This window comes from Schistocerca piceifrons, chromosome 3 (genome assembly GCF_021461385.2).
Source record: "Schistocerca piceifrons isolate TAMUIC-IGC-003096 chromosome 3, iqSchPice1.1, whole genome shotgun sequence".
NCBI classification, from domain to species: domain Eukaryota; kingdom Metazoa; phylum Arthropoda; class Insecta; order Orthoptera; family Acrididae; genus Schistocerca; species Schistocerca piceifrons.
The window spans coordinates 502,855,583-502,873,935 of NC_060140.1; the positions used below are offsets into that span (position 1 = coordinate 502,855,583).

At 42.9% G+C, this 18,353-nt stretch overlaps 1 protein-coding gene across 1 annotated transcript in view; it reads left to right on the plus strand.

Moving 5' to 3' along the window:
• Nucleotides 1–5,947: 5,947 nt before the first annotated feature.
• LOC124788272 (cytochrome P450 4g15-like) overlaps nucleotides 5,948–18,353 on the plus strand; it is a 154,819-nt gene continuing 142,413 nt past the window's right edge. The window contains exon 1 of the mRNA XM_047255481.1: nucleotides 5,948–6,038. The gene's annotated coding sequence lies outside the window, so the exon portion shown is untranslated. The remainder of the gene's footprint in view (nucleotides 6,039–18,353) is intronic.

Below are 18,353 nucleotides of genomic sequence, written 5' to 3' on the forward strand. Positions count from 1 at the left end.
GTAATGGAGCTATAGAGAATACATTCCTGGTTTGTGAAGGTTTATCAGTGAGCTGCATATGGGGAGTAGATTTCTTACAGGAAAGAGATGCGGTTATTGACCTTTCTCGTGGCACATGTGTATTAAAAGTGAATGGGAAGAGGATATTCCTACCACTCATTTAAAGCAAGCCGGTACACAGTAAGTTATGTCAAGGAGTCCGTTCAAACTGTTCAAATGGCTCTGAGCACTATGGGACTTAACATCTATGGTCATCAGTCCCCTAGAACTTAGAACTACTTAAACCTAACTAACCTAAGGACAAAAGGAGTCCGAATCAAATACATAAAACCAGAAGTAATTTTATGTGACAGTAAATTTCCTACGCTGCCAGATCAAACACAACCCAGTCAACAGCGATTTGATATACAGTCTTGCAGACAAGAAACACAAAGCAAAGTTTATGAATCAGTTATTTGAACACTGTACAACAAAACGAACCGATTAACCTTTTAAACAAATATATATCTGTTTTTGATGAAAATCTCGGTATAGCTAAAGGATATGTGTATACAATGCAAGTAAAGCCTCACAATTGCCGCTCTATCTATACCGTCCCGTGGGCCAACAGAAACGTTGTGTCAAATGAAATCCGTAGCGTGTTAGAAATAAATATTTTGCTGAGTAAACATTTCCTAGAGTGGGTGTGCCTATGTAAATATTATGAGAATTTCTAAATAAGTTAGTATGTAAGACATTTCACAGTGTACACAATAGTCTTAAGACAAATTTTCTTAATGAGCATAAGTAGATCTTAAGTAAACCTTTTGCTGAACAACAAACTTTCACAGTAATAGTAGAAGTTCAGGAATAATCTTTTGAGTAAAGTCATTTCATTAATATTACGAAGAGAAAAGTAAACAAGAAACTTGTTTTGATGTAATCGTAGTAACATTTTTCATGGATGCAATTATTCCATTTCCTTTGCTGTGCAAGTCTAAGTAAAGAAACTAATGCAGTAGCTATACAGATGATAAAATTTTTCTATCAATACCTTTTAAGTTTTGTACAGGTGCAATGATTTGTAGTGTAAAATATTTTTTCTGTTTATGCCTAACATGTAGTTTGTAAACATAAATAGCAAGCACTCAACGATGTTGCGAAGAATAGTAAGAGGAAAAAGAAAGTTATAGAACATAAAAACTATGTAAATCATACAGTTAGTACCGACAACAGTACATAAGCTGTGGGATTTTTCTTTGTGTATATTTGTGAGTAACAAGAGACGTACCGACAGAAGTAGTAAGTTGTCAATGGCAAACAGAACTGTCAGTGCTGAAGGAGTACACGTTAATTTGCATTTCACGGGAGGACTGTTTATACAAGAGCAAAGAGAAATAATGTTATCAAGAGGCGTTATACGCGTGATAATACGATTTCTCCTGGCTAAATAAATACAAACACTTTGCATTAATGTCGAATATGGACGGCACTCTTAGTGGCAGATGAACTTAATTTGTGTGCTCACCCAAACGACAACACTGAAGTGATGTTATGATCCGCTGAAGCGAAACACAGTGAAGTGTTGTTACTTTAAAATGAAATTCAGGTAATGTGAAACAGACTGTAGCGCTGGAACTTTGTGAGTGTGACGTCACGTGTAAGTACTACCCGCCGACGCGAAGCTAAACGCTTGAGAAACGAAAACGTTGACAAACCCTTTGCAAACATGTGTAATGTACGGTATTCTGAGGACACTAATGAATGTGCGGAAACCGCAACTAACATGACTTTTTTTGTGCAGTAACAGTGTTGATGTCAACTGATAGTAAAGCGCATGAACAAAAGGCGTACATTAGACCTTTTGTATCACAACGCAAACATGTATACTACGTAACCTACAGCTATCACCGAACAATCTGATGTAAAATAATGTTTCAAGTGATTACAGCTACGTACTAATCAAAATTCTTTTTAGGGAATGAGTATTAAAAAGTCAATATTGTGTTACTGACACCAATCTACGAATGCTTCATGTAATCCCTGTATCCTGGGCTGACTGTCAAAAACGCTAATTTCCTACCTTGATGTTTTCTTTCCTAACGTGTAATTTGTTCATTCCAACTAATGTACTAAATGATATGATTTTGTCAACGCGTAATGTTTGTAAATTTTATGAGAAAACTTTGCATGCGGAAAAAGGAACTGGATGACCTTGCCTTTCCTGCCATTTCGCCAGGTTCCGCCAGGATCGCACCCTAATTGGAAGGCTAATTACATTCCTGACAAAGCTAAAACAGGCTCCAGCGCAAACAAATAAAATGTCTTCATTAATTGTTACATTAATGAACAGAGAATTACGTAATATTATTGTGTATTTGATGCACCATAAACTGATGAAGTGTTACGAGGACGAAATACAATATACAGTCAACTGATGCAAAAAAGGACAATCTAAAGACTAAAAGTTAATGAAGCTATGTAATTTTTTAAACTTTTTACAAAGACCTGACAAACTTTTAAAAATTTTGGGGACTGTGTAATGTTTCCCCAAGTGTTAGTGGATTTCGTGACGGCGTGTTTTCGCGTAGTAGCACTGAAACGATTTTCTTGCTGGCAATAGATACTGCGATTACAATGAAATTAATATCTCTGTAACTGGATTATCTATGTAATTTAAGCGAACAAGGACTCGCTTTTTGTTCTTTCTCTTCCTTTTCAGCCATTGTCCGGTTATTTTGTTATTTGTTCTCATTTTGCCTAATAATAACTATTTAATTTCATTGTGTTTGTTATTACGACTAATCATACCTTTTTTCCTCAGCTTTTTTTTCAAGAATTTGATAATTAAACATGGCTTACTTTGTGTGGGGATGTCTGTTAGTGAATGATCGCTTATTGAACGTACCAATCAGTGTAATACGTTTGGTTTACTATCAGAATAGAACCTGCATCTAAAACATCACTTTTCACAAAACGAAGGCCGATAACTTTTAGACGTAAATCACGTCCCAAAATTATACTCGCCAACAGACAATCCCGGTTGAGGAGCCTAGCTAAAAGAAATTAATCATTAGTTAACATGGTGGTAATATCTGGCAAATTGCTTTCAACTTTCAGTATTTAAAAATATTGTTACATAATTTTTCAAGTACATGATTTTCTTGCTTTAATTGAAGACTCATTTATCCAAAGATAATTTTAATTTAATTCAGACTTTCATTTGAGTTCAAACATTTTAAAATCCAGAGTAATATAAAATTAAATACTAATTTCAAAACACAATAATAATAAATAATAATAAAAAGCCTCCATTAAAGATGTTACGCACAGGTCACGCAACTCCCGTAAGGTCATGATTTGTGCAAGTGGAGCTGATGCCCAATGGCATCTTGGATGTGTTCTATGGAGTTCAGATCCGGTGAATTTGGTGGCAAAGACATCAATGTGAGTTCACTATCATGCTCCCCAAACCAGCGTAGCACGATTATGGTCTTATAACATGGGCAGTTATTCTGCTGAAATATACCATCGCCGTCGGCGAAGACACCAAGCTTGAAGGGACGTAGGTGTTCTACAGTAATGTTCATGCTGTCTGTGGCTGTCGTGGTGTCTTTGATTACTACAAGTCCCCTGGAAGCACTGATGAATAAACCCCATAGCAAACTACTGTCCCAACCGCCCAGCGTCCAGTGCATATTCCGAGTAGCTGTTCGCCTGAATGACGGTGTATCCGAACAAGGCCATCGACCAGATGCAACCGGGCATAATGTCTGAAAGGCATAATGTTGATTTTGTTATTTGTACTGCTTACGTAGTTTGTTCAATATGAGCACCAGAGATGTTAACGAGAACTGTACAGCGCCAAATTTGCACCTGATCGCCAAAACTGGGACTAATTTTTTTTCCAGCGTAAATCGGTTGCACACGCATTAGCATATGTACCAAGTTTCGCTGCCATACTATAATTACAGCCCACACTTGACCTCCGTTAGTAGCTGCACTTTAAATATAACCACTGGTAACAGTATCCGTACTTTCAAACCGTTGACTATGTGACCGAGCGGTTCTAGGCGCTTCAGTTCGGAACCACGCGGCTGCTACGGTCGCAGGTTCGAATCCTGCCTCGGGCATGGATGTGTGTGATGTCCTGAGGTTAGTTAGGTTTAAGTAGTTCTAAGTCTAGGGGACTGATGACCTCAGACGTTAAGTCCCATAGTGCTTAGAGCCGTTTTTTGAACTGTGGGCATGTACCACTCATCTGTTTGTTTGCACTGGTCGCTATGACCGAAACTTTAATACTACACGTATTTCCCATGTTTTTTATGTATTTATTTTTATTAATGCCAATGAGGAATAATTGTTGCCACTACGAATGTGAATCGAAATACGTCAAAGGAGGAAATGTCATTTTTAATGGGTAATCACCAGAAATGTCCAATTACAGTTACCATAGTAGTAAGAGTCGCTTTATGTGCTAAAAGATTTGAGGCTCTGTGTAATAAAAAATGAAATGATCGTGTGGCGTTATTGACTGGAAGACTCCCTCTGGGATTGTTCGGCCACTTTTTTTATTTGACGCCACTTCGGCGACTTGATTGTCAATAAAGAAATGATATTGAGGCCAACACAACAAGGGAAGAAGTCTCCGACCCAACCAGAAATCGAACCCAGGCCAGCTGTATAATCATGAACCACGCTGACCACCTAGATACGGCGGCGGTAAGAAAGTGGTATTCTCGTACGACTCATTTATACGGCTGCATGGCAATATATTTTTTAAACAAGTGCGAGATGAGTTTGGTAGTATGGTAGCGTGCTGTTAATCAATCTGTGGAATCTATACATGTTTCGATCAGTGTCCATCGGCAGGTAAGATTTGCATGTGACAGTCTGAGTAATTTCCTCCAGGTTATACAGCTCTCCGAACCACTGTGCTTGTTTTAAAATAGCTACAATAGAAAACTAGCACTAATATCAAAGACGAGCAGAAAATGAATGTGTGATTAATATTTTAGTTTTCCTAATGATAAACGAAAATAACATGTGGCACAAGGCAGTAAAAACTGGAGAATTTCATCCCTAACGTGTTTTAATGTATGATAAATTGCTCCAAATTCAATGTTTTATGCAAACATGCGAAATGCTCATGCATTTATGTCTTCACAACTTTAAGGCGAGTTGATTCCAGATACCTAATACAGATTGTTTGGATGCCTATGGCTCGCGCCTGTACAATCCACAAACTGAATCTATCTGTGTTAGCAGTGTAATGACATTCAAAACCTGCAGAGCGCGTAAGGGCAAACCTTACGCCTTACTATTGTCACTTGACTCTGGAGGCATGTGAGTGAGCACCAACCAATCTGTTCTGTGCATCTGATTTTTCACCCCACAGACATTCATTCCTACCCTATGTTTCAAACCGTTGATATGAATCAGAGCAGTTAACAAACTGCAATTCATCACCTCGAACACTAAACGAACAGACTTCCGTCCCCTGTGATGCCACAATATTACAAATAAGTCGTTAAGACCGTTCCTCACGAAAGGCAAGGACAAGGATTAGTGTCATAGACCAGCACACAGTTATATCAGTTAGTTTTTCACATCGACGTACCCTTCGCTATAGGGTAAAATATTCTTACAGTTCCTTACAAGGAAAACAAGCTACTGCTTTCTCGGCCGAAACGTGAAGATATGTGAATTTAATGATTTCCTGTAGTCAGGTAAGCTTTAAAACAGTGTTATGAGTGTTCCACCAACGGCTGTGGCAGATGAGTTACTGACCGTGTCTTGCAATGAATGGAAAATGCGACCTTCAGGAATCGGGACATGAGAGGAAAATCACTGCTAGTCGCGATTGGTTGTCTTGTGCCAACTCAGAACGCATGAGAGCGGTTTGCATTAATTACGACGCTTCACAAAGCACAGTGTCGTGCTCCCATTGTGTGGACTGCGCAGTTTCCCAACACGCCGATTTAAATATGCAGCCCCTAAGGCGCGCCGCTTTGCCAGTCGGTTCACGATTCGCGTTGTGGTGGCCAACGTAGCAGCAGGTGAGCTACCAGGGCTGCGAGTTAAGTCCCTCTCTCCATGTTTACACCATAGCTTTCACAGTCATGTGCTTCACGCTTGTTTCCTACGCTGTTAGTTTTACTTATACCGGTACCAATTCACGCGTTGTGTAACCCAATGGAACTTCGGCTCTTTCTACCTGTGATTCTAGAATGAAACACATCTAAGGGAAGTGAAAATGTCACCAGGATTTCATCCGCGGTGATTGAGCGCCGCGGCTGTGTATTATTAAGTGATGAAATATAGTAGTAACCATCATAGTTTTGCACTCTGCTTTGGTACTACATGTTTTGAGCTTTTGCTCAATCTCGGCTACATAGGTTTAGTGGGAAGCTTTGTTAAGGTGCGTACGTTCTTCACCAGATCGGATAGATCGTAGAGGACGAGAAGGTACAAAGTAGTGCAGTTCAGTTGTGACTTGTTTGTTTACTCCGGAATCTACAATTACATGCACAGGGTGTATCATAATAAATGGCGATATCTGACACAGGTGAAACTGTATAACAGAAGCAAGAATGTTTTAGTAAACACGGGCCAGCAAACGAACTGTTTACGGGATAACTGCGAATGCATGTTTGCGAGTCGCCTCTGGGTTAGTATGAAATACCGGGCTACTATAAATGATGCATTTTTTTAAAAAGCTCTATATTTTCCGAAGTAGTACGTGTGCAAATATTATTGCTGTGTAAATAGAACCGTAAAATCACCAAGTTTACAATTTGCACTCAACAAATGTTCTATGATTGCCCTTCTGTTCATATGGCACACGTCCATACCTTACTTAGCAACATTCTGGCAATGTATAGGTTGACTCTTTCATTGAAGATTACAGCAACCAGCCACATATTAAAATGCTACTTATTTATTTAAATAGCGCCGTTATCGGTTTCGAACCGACGGGTTGATATTCAGACGGCTAGTTCACGTTTCACATTAGATTTCGCCTTTTCTTTCCCCAACTGACGAAATTTCCTTGAGATGGTGATGCGCTATAACCAAAACAAGAAGTGAGACAACGTCTTTTTAACTGTAACTGTGTCTCACAACGATTTTAAGTGATGTAAACAAATTATTATTATTAAAGGGAAGATGTTTCGGTCACTTACGATGAAGAATCCGCGCCATTATGTTCCAATGCAGGCTGCTTATCATCTTGCAGCACCGAAAACAGTGTAATACGTTTTTTTTTTTGGGGGGGGGGGGGGTATAAATGTCAATGGTCGTCACAGCAGCATTGGAGAGTCCTATGAGCTGTTCCTGAGTTCTTGGCAATGGGTGCGAGTAAACACAGTTCTTTATGTACCCCCAGGGTAAAAAGTCACAAGGTGTTAGATCAGGCAAAACGGAAAGAGCTACATCTTCATTACCATCCCCAATCCAGCGAAGCAGAAGTTTGTCGTTTAGGTAGTATAATACAATAAAATAATAGAATAGATGATAATAAAATGTTGAAATGCGTGGCTTTTTGAAATGTATTGAATTAATGAGATTAAGTTTTCGGCGTGAATGACAAGCACAATAAGCTGAGCTATGCCTGGAAATAAGTTTGTATTAGTTCATATTATTTTGCAGGGGGGAAGTAGTTTCTTTCTCCACTGTAGATTTGTGCTTACCCTTCTTTATAATGCTACGTTTGGTCACCGTGTTCACCTTCGAAGTCTTGACCGTGTTCCCATTGAGCTTATCGGACCTTCGTAATTTTCCAAAGTACACAGGTGGGCTTCAGTTCTTGTAATTTTCGTACTATTTGAAATAACATATCACACAACCTTTCTATTAATAAAACAATACTGTATTTTTCTAAACGGTGCACATATTAAATACATACTCCTCACTTATTCATAGTGACTCCAAAATGGCGGCTACAATTACGCGCTTAAAATGGCGTGCTTCTCACTCGTTCACTAGTTGAGCGCGAATCCTTCCTTCCTCCTACTGGTACAAGAAAAACTCCTCTGTTTTTTAACAACTGAAAATCAAAAATACCTGACGGTAGGCATAGACTCTAAGATGGGCTACCGCTTCATCTTTTCTCTTTGCCTTTAAAGAAGACGAAAACATAAAAGAAATGCAAAAGGTTTATCACAGCAGCGACGTACATCGATGCTCCACTCATGTCCAGAAAAAAAAGAACACCTTGAAAGACTATAGATAGGACATTCACATTCACAGGAAAATTCTGCAGAAATGATTAGTATTTCAGCCACCTCAGTTCAGCATGTCTCCAGTTGCCTAGAAGGCTCAGGGTCCGCCTTGAGTCCTGATAACATGTTCCATGCGTTATGGCGTCGACGCGTATAAGGCGCAAATGGCATCCTGTGATATAGCCATCCATGCTGCATTCACCTGGTTCCAGAGTTCATATGTGGCGGTTGGCATTGGTCACAGCACTGCACCCGTCGTTTCACCATATCTCACACATTTTCGGTTGGCGACAAATCTGGTGATCTGGCGGGTCAGATGCTATGACACCAAAAAGGAACGTGTTCGTTCAGCAACATGTGGCCGTTGTCGTACATTGTCTTGTTGAAAACTGGCGTACGGGGTGTTGTGCAAGAAGGGTATGGCTACGGGTCGCAGTATGTCATTCACGTAGGTCACACTGGTCACAGTGCCCCGAACACATACCAACTGTGATTTGTGGTTGTACCCAGTAACACCCTACACCATAAGGCCTTGAGTTGGCGCTGTATGCATTGTGCGAACGCAGTCACTGAGTTGCCGCTCATTCTGTCTGCGGCTAACCAAAATGCAGCCATCATAAACAGAACCTGGATTCATCCGAAAACACTATCTGATGCAGTTTCTCTCCCCAGTGACGTGGTTCCATACGCCACTACTGTCATGCATGTTTCTGCACATTCATCAAAGGGAGGCGGAGAAGTGGACGACGCGCACCTGACCTACGCCGTAACAAACGGCGACAGACTGTCACCCTGGATAGTGTACCATGTGTTACACTGTTCCACTAAAGCCGTGGAGGACGCAGATCTGTCCAGTAATGCCATTCGTGTGAGGTGTCGATCTTCTCAGGGGATGGTCTGGGTGGTGCGAGCTGACCCATCTCGTCGTGTTCTACGGCCTTCCCGTGAACCATTCTGCACACCCCCTTTGCAATGCCGAAACACTTCGTCCCACACGAGCAGCAATTTCCCGGATGAATGCATTACATTCTCTCATGCCAGTAATGCACCCTCTTTCAGACTCTGATTTGACGGTACGGTTCGCGCGTTAGTCAGCAAATCATCCTGCGCATCTGCTCAAGCCACACTGCCAAACCTTCGGTTTACAGTAACAACGAGAGCCGCAGGCACATGTTACCGTTGAGTGATCTTGCGCGCGATATCGATTTTGACCTTGAACCCGCCGGCTGACTTGGCTCGAATGCTCATCATTTCTTCAGAACATACTAATGTATATGTCCTGTGAATATGAACGTCCCATCTCTAGTCGTTCAAGGTATTCAGTTTTTTCTGAACATGAGTGTACAACATCTCAGCCCTTCAGTTTTCTCACAGAAGAAAAAGACCCGTACAGCTTCGTAAATGATGTTGCACAGAAAACATGAATCTTCGGCGAGCCTCATTAAAGCGCCACGATTTCATCAAAATGTTGAGTGGCCCTCGCTCTCTCACTGTGAAGATTAGTATTTCCAGGCAAATGGAAGATTACTTCGTCGTTGAACATCAGCTTGAAGACGAAATGTTCATCTTCAAGTGTTTCCTGCATTGTGATGCAGAACTGATCGCTCCGGCCATGATCTTCCGGTTTTAATTGTGCGTGCACTGTAGACGGTAAGGTTTGAAACGTAACCGACGTCTCAAAATCTTCCACGCAGTTTGCTGCGATATTCCAAATACTGGGCTTGCTCTGACCGTTGATATTTTTATTTTTTTTATTTTTTTATTTTTTTTATTTTATTTTTTTTCAGCACTCGAAACTTCCCCTCACGCTCTCCACGCTTACATCTGCATCTGGCACATATTCTTATGTTTACACAGACAACACAATCATTGTACCTACACTCCTGGAAATGGAAAAAAGAACACATTGACACCGGTGTGTCAGACCCACCATACTTGCTCCGGACACTGCGAGAGGGCTGTACAAGCAATGATCACACGCACGGCACAGCGGACACACCAGGAACCGCGGTGTTGGCCGTCGAATGGCGCTAGCTGCGCAGCATTTGTGCACCGCCGCCGTCAGTGTCAGCCAGTTTGCCGTGGCATACGGAGCTCCATCGCAGTCTTTAACACTGGTAGCATGCCGCGACAGCGTGGACGTGAACCGTATGTGCAGCTGACGGACTTTGAGCGAGGGCGTATAGTGGGCATGCGGGAGGCCGGGTGGACGTACCGCCGAATTGCTCAACACGTGGGGCGTGAGGTCTCCACAGTACATCGATGTTGTCGCCAGTGGTCGGCGGAAGGTGCACGTGCCCGTCGACCTGGGACCGGACCGCAGCGACGCACGGATGCACGCCAAGACCGTAGGATCCTACGCAGTGCCGTAGGGGACCGCACCGCCACTTCCCAGCAAATTAGGGACACTGTTGCTCCTGGGGTATCGGCGAGGACCATTCGCAACCGTCTCCATGAAGCTGGGCTACGGTCCCGCACACCGTTAGGCCGTCTTCCGCTCACGCCCCAACATCGTGCAGCCCGCCTCCAGTGGTGTCGCGACAGGCGTGAATGGAGGGACGAATGGAGACGTGTCGTCTTCAGCGATGAGAGTCGCTTCTGCCTTGGTGCCAATGATGGTCGTATGCGTGTTTGGCGCCGTGCAGGTGAGCGCCACAATCAGGACTGCATACGACCGAGGCACACAGGGCCAACACCCGGCATCATGGTGTGGGGAGCGATCTCCTACACTGGCCGTACACCACTGGTGATCGTCGAGGGGACACTGAATAGTGCACGGTACATCCAAACCGTCATCGAACCCATCGTTCTACCATTCCTAGACCGGCAAGGGAACTTGCTGTTCCAACAGGACAATGCACGTCCGCATGTATCCCGTGCCACCCAACGTGCTCTAGAAGGTGTAAGTCAACTACCCTGGCCAGCAAGATCTCCGGATCTGTCCCCCATTGAGCATGTTTGGGACTGGATGAAGCGTCGTCTCACGCGGTCTGCACGTCCAGCACGAACGCTGGTCCAACTGAGGCGCCAGGTGGAAATGGCATGGCAAGCCGTTCCACAGGACTACATCCAGCATTTCTACGATCGTCTCCATGGGAGAATAGCAGCCTGCATTGCTGCGAAAGGTGGATATACACTGTACTAGTGCCGACATTGTGCATGCTCTGTTGCCTGTGTCTATGTGCCTGTGGTTCTGTCAGTGTGATCATGTGATGTATCTGACCCCAGGAATGTGTCAATAAAGTTTCCCCTTCCTGGGACAATGAATTCACGGTGTTCTTATTTCAATTTCCAGGAGTGTAAATTGTCGACGCCAACGCACAGTTTACATGGCTGTTCTTTGCCATATTTCCTTCTGAATGCACGCTGCGTTGTTGCAACAGATAAACAACTAGATTATTCCAAAACACACAAAAACTCTTTCCTTGCTTTGTCGCCATTTTGTCAATGCGCTGCACTCGTAACGCCAATTTCCGGAAGCAATGCTAACTCGGCGAGTTTACAGTGCATCGTTCATATCTGTACAAGTAATACTCTGGAAAACATAAAACTTTAAAAACGAATGAATCATTTATAGTAGCCCAGCATTGCCACAGTCAAACCCAAATTTCTTTGAAATTCTATTACGTTTCCATGTAACTGGACTCAGATTTCACCCACTCTAAGCCCATGTGTCATGAACTACGCAAATATGCTGTTGGTCACTCAGGAATTACTCCACCTGTAATGTACAAGTGCAATAAATCGCCTAGCAACGGACGCCATTTTCTTTATATAACGCATCGGAATTAATTTCTGCGCATGTTGAAGCAGTAAAGGTATAAGGAAAGGGCGCCAGCATGATATTTATAACCGATCGGTTAATATTGCTCTTTTTATACCGTCTTATGTGCGATTTCGACTCTTCATTTTTATTTTATTACTACTACAATTTTAGATACACTTTTACACTGTAAATGCCTCACTTACTCAAATAATGTATGTTACGGTCGAAGCCCGAAATCGGCTAAAGCGGGAACTGGCCAATGTCGCTTTAAATTGGCCGGCCTATGTCCGATCTATTCCTGATTTCGGGATTCGGCCGGCCAGTTCGCAAAGGAGCTGGAACAAATCGGCCAAACTTCGAAAAAAGAATCAAAATAGATCTGGCTGAACAATTTTAAATTGTACAAGTCAGGAAATAGCCAACATCGCTGTAAATTGACCGGCCATTGTCCGATCTTCCCTTGAGTTCGGGATCTGGCCGGCCAGTTTGCGAAGTGACGTAGACAGATCGGCCACAATCGGAAGAAAAACGAAGAGTGGATGAATAAGAATAATTTCATTGTGTTTGTAATCTATATTATCAGTCTCACTTATAAAAAACATAAACTTTATACAATCGATTCACTTTATAAATCTTTTTAATTCAACCGGTATTCACTTATTACAACAAGTTAAGCTTTTATGACATTTGGAATTATACAATATTTTGTTACGCCTGCATTGGAGCCATTTGTGGCGCATTTAGTAGAGCAGTTGCATCGGTTTTATCCTTGGCCACTGGTCAGTGACTGTAAAGTCGATATGGTTCGTAATGATTTTTCTTCTTTGCCCACGGATTCCGGCGTGAGAAGTTCCTCGTGTAGAACAGGGAACTCGTTTCGGGAATACAGTTGCTTGAGAACACCATATTTTTCCCCAGACCGTAGAAAGTGCCTTCGACGTTCAAGACAACGGCAAGAACTCTTCTGGGATCTCTGCGACCTCTTCAACATCTGGTATACGGATGCGAACATGTCTCCAACTGTTGCAGGTGGCAATTTTGCATCTGAATTTTGAAGCATCTTTGCACCTTGTACTTACAAATTGTCGTGAGCTCCTGCATTCTTCTTCTTGATTTCCAGTTTATTACAACATAGTCTGCAAATAATTTTCATTCCATACCCTTACCCTGCTTTATTACTTCTTCCACAAATTACGTGCACTTCTTTACCGCAGGATACACACTGAAGAGTCGAAGAAACTGTCACACGTATCTAATATCGTGTAAGGCCCCAGCGAGCACGCAACAGTGCCGTAACACGACGTGGCATGGACTCCTACGTAGTGCTGGAGGGAATTGACACCATGTCTGGGAAGTTTGGTGGCCAGCGGAAGGGTTTGAACTCACAAGAGTGTTCCTGGGCCAACTGTACCGATTCTGGACGTGTAGGGTGCCGCATAGTCCTGCTGGAACTGCCCAAGTCCGTCGGAACGTACAATGGTCATGAATGGATGTAAGTGGTCAGACAGTACGTGTCACCTGTCAGGACCGTATCTATACGCATCAGAGGTCCCATATTACTTCAACTGCACACGCCCCACACCATTACAGAGACTCCACCAGCTTGAACATTCCCCTGCTGACATGCAGGTCCTCCACTAGCTTGAACAATCCCCTGCTGACATGCAGGACCGACGGATTCGTGAGTTTGTCTCCACACCCATACACGTTCATCCGCTCGATACAATTTGAAACGAGATTCGTACGACCAGGCAACATGTTCCCAGTCATCAACAGTCCAATGGTGGTGTCGACGAGTCCAGGCTAGGCGTAAAGCTTCGTGTCGTGCAGTCATCAAGGGTACACGACTGGGCCTTCGGCTCCGAAAGCCCATGTCGATGATGTTTAGTGGAATGGTTCGCACGCTGACACGCAGTGATGCCGGAGATTTGATGTTTTAGCGGATTTCTGATATTCACGGCACACTTCTGAAATACGGGAAAATCCCCACTTCATCGCTACCTCGGAAATGTCTCATCGCTCGTGCGCCGACCTAACATTACATTCAAACTCACTTAAATCCTGATAACCTGCCTTTATAGCAGTAGTAATCGATCTAACAACTGCACCAGACGCTTGTCTTATATACGTAGGCGTTTCCGACCGCAGCGCCGTATTCTGCCTGTTTACATATCTCTGAGTTTGAATACGCATGCCTAACTAGTTTCTTTGGCGCTTCAGTGTACAACAATGACTTGCACTACAACTAACGACACAGAATATTTTCGCCTTGTTATTGTCAAGTAACTGGTCTCGACTTTCCTTTGGTTCTACCTCCACGGCGGCAGTTTCATGGTTGGAAGTAGTCCCTACAGTTGTAGCATCTTCCATTTCTTGTCCGACTTTCTCAAGGTCTTCCTCTGTCACTAGGTTATGAACAATTTCTTTAGGCAGATTTGAAGTACTCAGCCCCACTTTTGCTTTACAGCCGAACACTGGCTTGTATCGCGACTGCTGAATTCCTTGATGAAAAGAATGTTTTTTTATGAATTGGATGAATCGAAGACTCTCAGCCCATGTGCTGAGTTATTTGTCAGCATCCATTTCATTATCATACTCTTTACATCCTATCTGGCCCGTTCAGTGAAACCTTGGCTTTGGCTGTGTCTGGGTTTTTCATGTATCAATTTCAGTTAAGGCCACATGTTATTTAGCTCATTTATAATTTGGTTCGAAAACTCTCTACCATTATCCGGCTGCAGCACACTTGGAGCACCTACAGTGGTAAAGATGTCAAGCAAATGGCAAGCAACTTCTGCTGCTCTTTTGCTTTTCAGGAGTCGCAGTAGTGTAAACATGGTTAAGTGATCTTGTGTAGAGTATTGAGTAAGAACTTCCCGTCAGGGCTACTTTGCATGTCTATCAGCTCTACCTAGCACCTTGAGTTAAATTCTTTAAATATTAGGGGTTTGGAAACTAAACCTTTGTTTGGATTAGACAGTTTAGTCTGACAAGGTTTGCAAAAGCGAAGACACAAAGTAATGACATCTTTGGTGACATTTATGTACTTAAACTGCAGATCCTTTTCCATCCGTATCCGACCTCCATGTCCTATTTTCTAGTGAGTGTCGTGCAGGATTTCGAACAGTTCTACGGTATGAACATAGTACAAAATAGCGTTGTTGTCTCCTGTTACTGGTGAAATAAGCTTCTCTTTTCCGCCGACTTCAATAACGTCACATTTGTTTAGTCGATGATAGTCAACTCTCCCTTTTCTCTACTTTGCTTTGGCTTAACGTCCTCTATAAAAAAAAAAAAAAAAAAAAAAAAAAAAAAAAAAAAAAAAATATCTGTCTCTTATGATTATTGCGGTACTATTTGCTTTTTCTTGCAGTAGCGTATTCAGAGATTCCAGGAACCTGCTTTTCACATCAAATGTCGTTTCCGCATTTGCATGTATCCCACTTTCATCGTGAATTTCGTTCCCGTGTGAAGTAGCCATGGGTTAGCCTACGAAAGAATGATACAAACAAGTGAAATCGAATTCCATTACGTGTGATCAACCCGGGTCCCCACTACCAAATAATTTGTACCGGTATGTTCGAGTAACGATTTAGGGTATGTCCATTAATTACGTGAGCTCAATTAGTCCGGCAATTCCCATTTAAAGGGGGGTCAATTAAAATCTGAAAATTGTTCAAATAGCTCTAAGCTCTATGGGACTTAACTTCTGAGGTCATCAGTCCCCTAGAACTTAGAACTACTTAAACCTAACTATTCTAAGACATCACACACATCCATGCCCGAGGCAGGATTCGAACCTGAGACCGTAGCGGTCGCGCGGTTCCAGACTGTAGCGCCTAGAACCGCTCGGCGCTCGGCCACCACGGCCGGCAATTAAAATCTCACTTAAACTTTTTAATTCAGAAAACCCCATTATTAGAAAATATAGCTGTTTGTTTTATAAAATTAATCCCGAGCATAGAGAATATTAAAGTATGCACCAGTCTTTATGTAGACTGCGATCTGAGCTGAATGCGTTATACGCGCGTATGCCCGGGATTCCCCGATCTGGAAGACGTGCCGCGCAAGAGCCACATTTCATTTAGGAAATTCCCTCCCAAAGCGGCCGAATTCACTCATGTCAATTGAGAAAAAAGTCGTGATAATCTGCAACTCACAAATGTATGTTACTGTGTCGAAAATGAATTTGTACCTAAACTTTTATAGTGTGTGTGTGTGTGTGTGTGTTAATTGGCCTGCTAATAAGTCGAAATAAACGTCCCAGAGAGAGGCTAATCTTTTGTGAAAGGGAGCTAAGCTCAAGTTCACTGGCAAGAATTTACTTAGAGATCTAATAAATTTAGAAACTGAGATAGTACGTAACGATAAGACTCGGAAGAGGTTACTTTCGTATTAATAGTCAGTTCAGTTAATTAATCTGTATCAGTAAAAGATCAATGTTTTGTCGATCTGCTACGTTAGGCCGACTATTTTCAAGAACCTTTTTGTCAGTCTGTCCTATGGTTATATACAAGAATACTAGGGCCTACTCAGGGTTGGTGTGACCAAAGCAAGGTGTTTTCGCTTCTTAAAAAAGTGTTTAACACTTTAATACAATTTCTCTATAAAGACATGTTTTTTATTAAAGTGTTTTAATTAATGTTTGAAACAAACAAAAAACTTTTCAGTTTACGAGTATTGTCCGTTGTTTGTCAGTAAACTGTTTTATACAGATTACAATAGAGGAAGCACACGAATGCCGGTGGAGTGGGTGAGGAATTAAGGAAGATGGTGTCACCGCCTAATTTGTATTTACTTACTTGAAGAAATTATTTTCAAAAAACCGTGATCGTAGAGAGCCATTTGGCAGCTGTCAAAACAGTTTAATTAAGCTCGTTATATTGATAACGTAGTTATCCTTTTCTCATGGGCTTTCACAGAAAAATTGTAATACATGAAAGACAAGTTTTAAGTATGTTTAGTAAATCTTTCTATTTAAAATGGCCAGGGTAGACCTCAACCTGGAGGTTGCTGGAGGGAGATGGTACCACATTGGCACATACAAATGACCTAATTCCCGTAAATTCCAGGGAGGCGGCCCATGAGCTCTGACGCCACATTCAGTCACATCTCAGATGTCTTCGACAGGGTCCAGACCTGACGAGTCGGGATGCCAGGGCATCAATTGTGACTCGTCAGTGTGTTCCTCAAATCACTCCATCACATTCCTGGCATAGTTACATGGCGTATTATCTTGTTGAGAAATGCCACTGCTGTCGGGAAACACGATCGTCATGAAGGGGTATACGTGGTCTGCAACCAGCGTACGATACTCCTTGGCCGTTAGGGTGCCTTGCACAAGCTCCACTGGACGCCTGGATGCCCACGTTAATGTTGTCCAGAGCATAACGGAGCCGCCGCCAGCTTGTCTCCGTACTGCAGTACAGGTGTCAAGGAGCTGTTCCCCTGGAAGAAGACGGTTTCGCAGCCTCTCATCGGCATGATGAAGAAGGTATCGGGATTCATCAGACCATGCAACTTTCTGCCTTTGCGCCAAGTCCAGTGCCGATGGTCACGTGCCCATTTCAGTCATAGCTGCCGACGTCGTGGTGTACGCATTGGCACATGCATTGGTCGTCGGCTGCGGAGGCACACTTGTACTCTGCCCAGAATTAATTCCTGATGTTAGAACCGCCACAGTTCGCCGCCTGTCCTGTTTTACCAATCTGTCCAGCCTACGACGTCAGGCATCTGTAATGACGGATGGCCGCACAACCCCACGACGTCTGGACGTGATTCCACCTTGGTTTCGCCGTGTGTTGAAGACACTCACCACCGCACTCCTCGAACACCGACAAGTCGTGCAGTTTCCGTAACGCTCGTGCCGAGCCTCCGGCCCATCATACGCTACCCTCGTTCAAACTCAGAAAGATCGCTCGCCTTCCCCATTCTACACACGGACAGTACCCTCACTAATACTACATGTACCATGCTCGTGTCTGATTAGCCGTCATTCCTCGCCAGGTAAAGCTGCTATCGCCTGGACCGGTTTATATCGATAGTCGGTCGGTGGTCATAATGTTCTGGCTGATCAGTGTATAAGAACAAGTGACGGGACGGAATTACTTAAATTTTTTGGAAAATTCAATTGACGAACACCTTGAGGACGCCCCTTTGGCCACGCCGACTGCACTGTACTTCCAGCACGACGGAGCTCTTTCACATTTTACCTGACGTGTGAGGGAAGATCTCAGCCGCACTTATCTTAATCGCTGGGTTGGTCTTGGCAGTACAGTTTAACTAGCCACCATAATTTCCAGGCCTTAACCAATAATTTTTTGTTTATCGACCCTTACAGCACAGTGGTACGTTTTCCCAATAGTGACGGTGGGTTTTCGAACAGT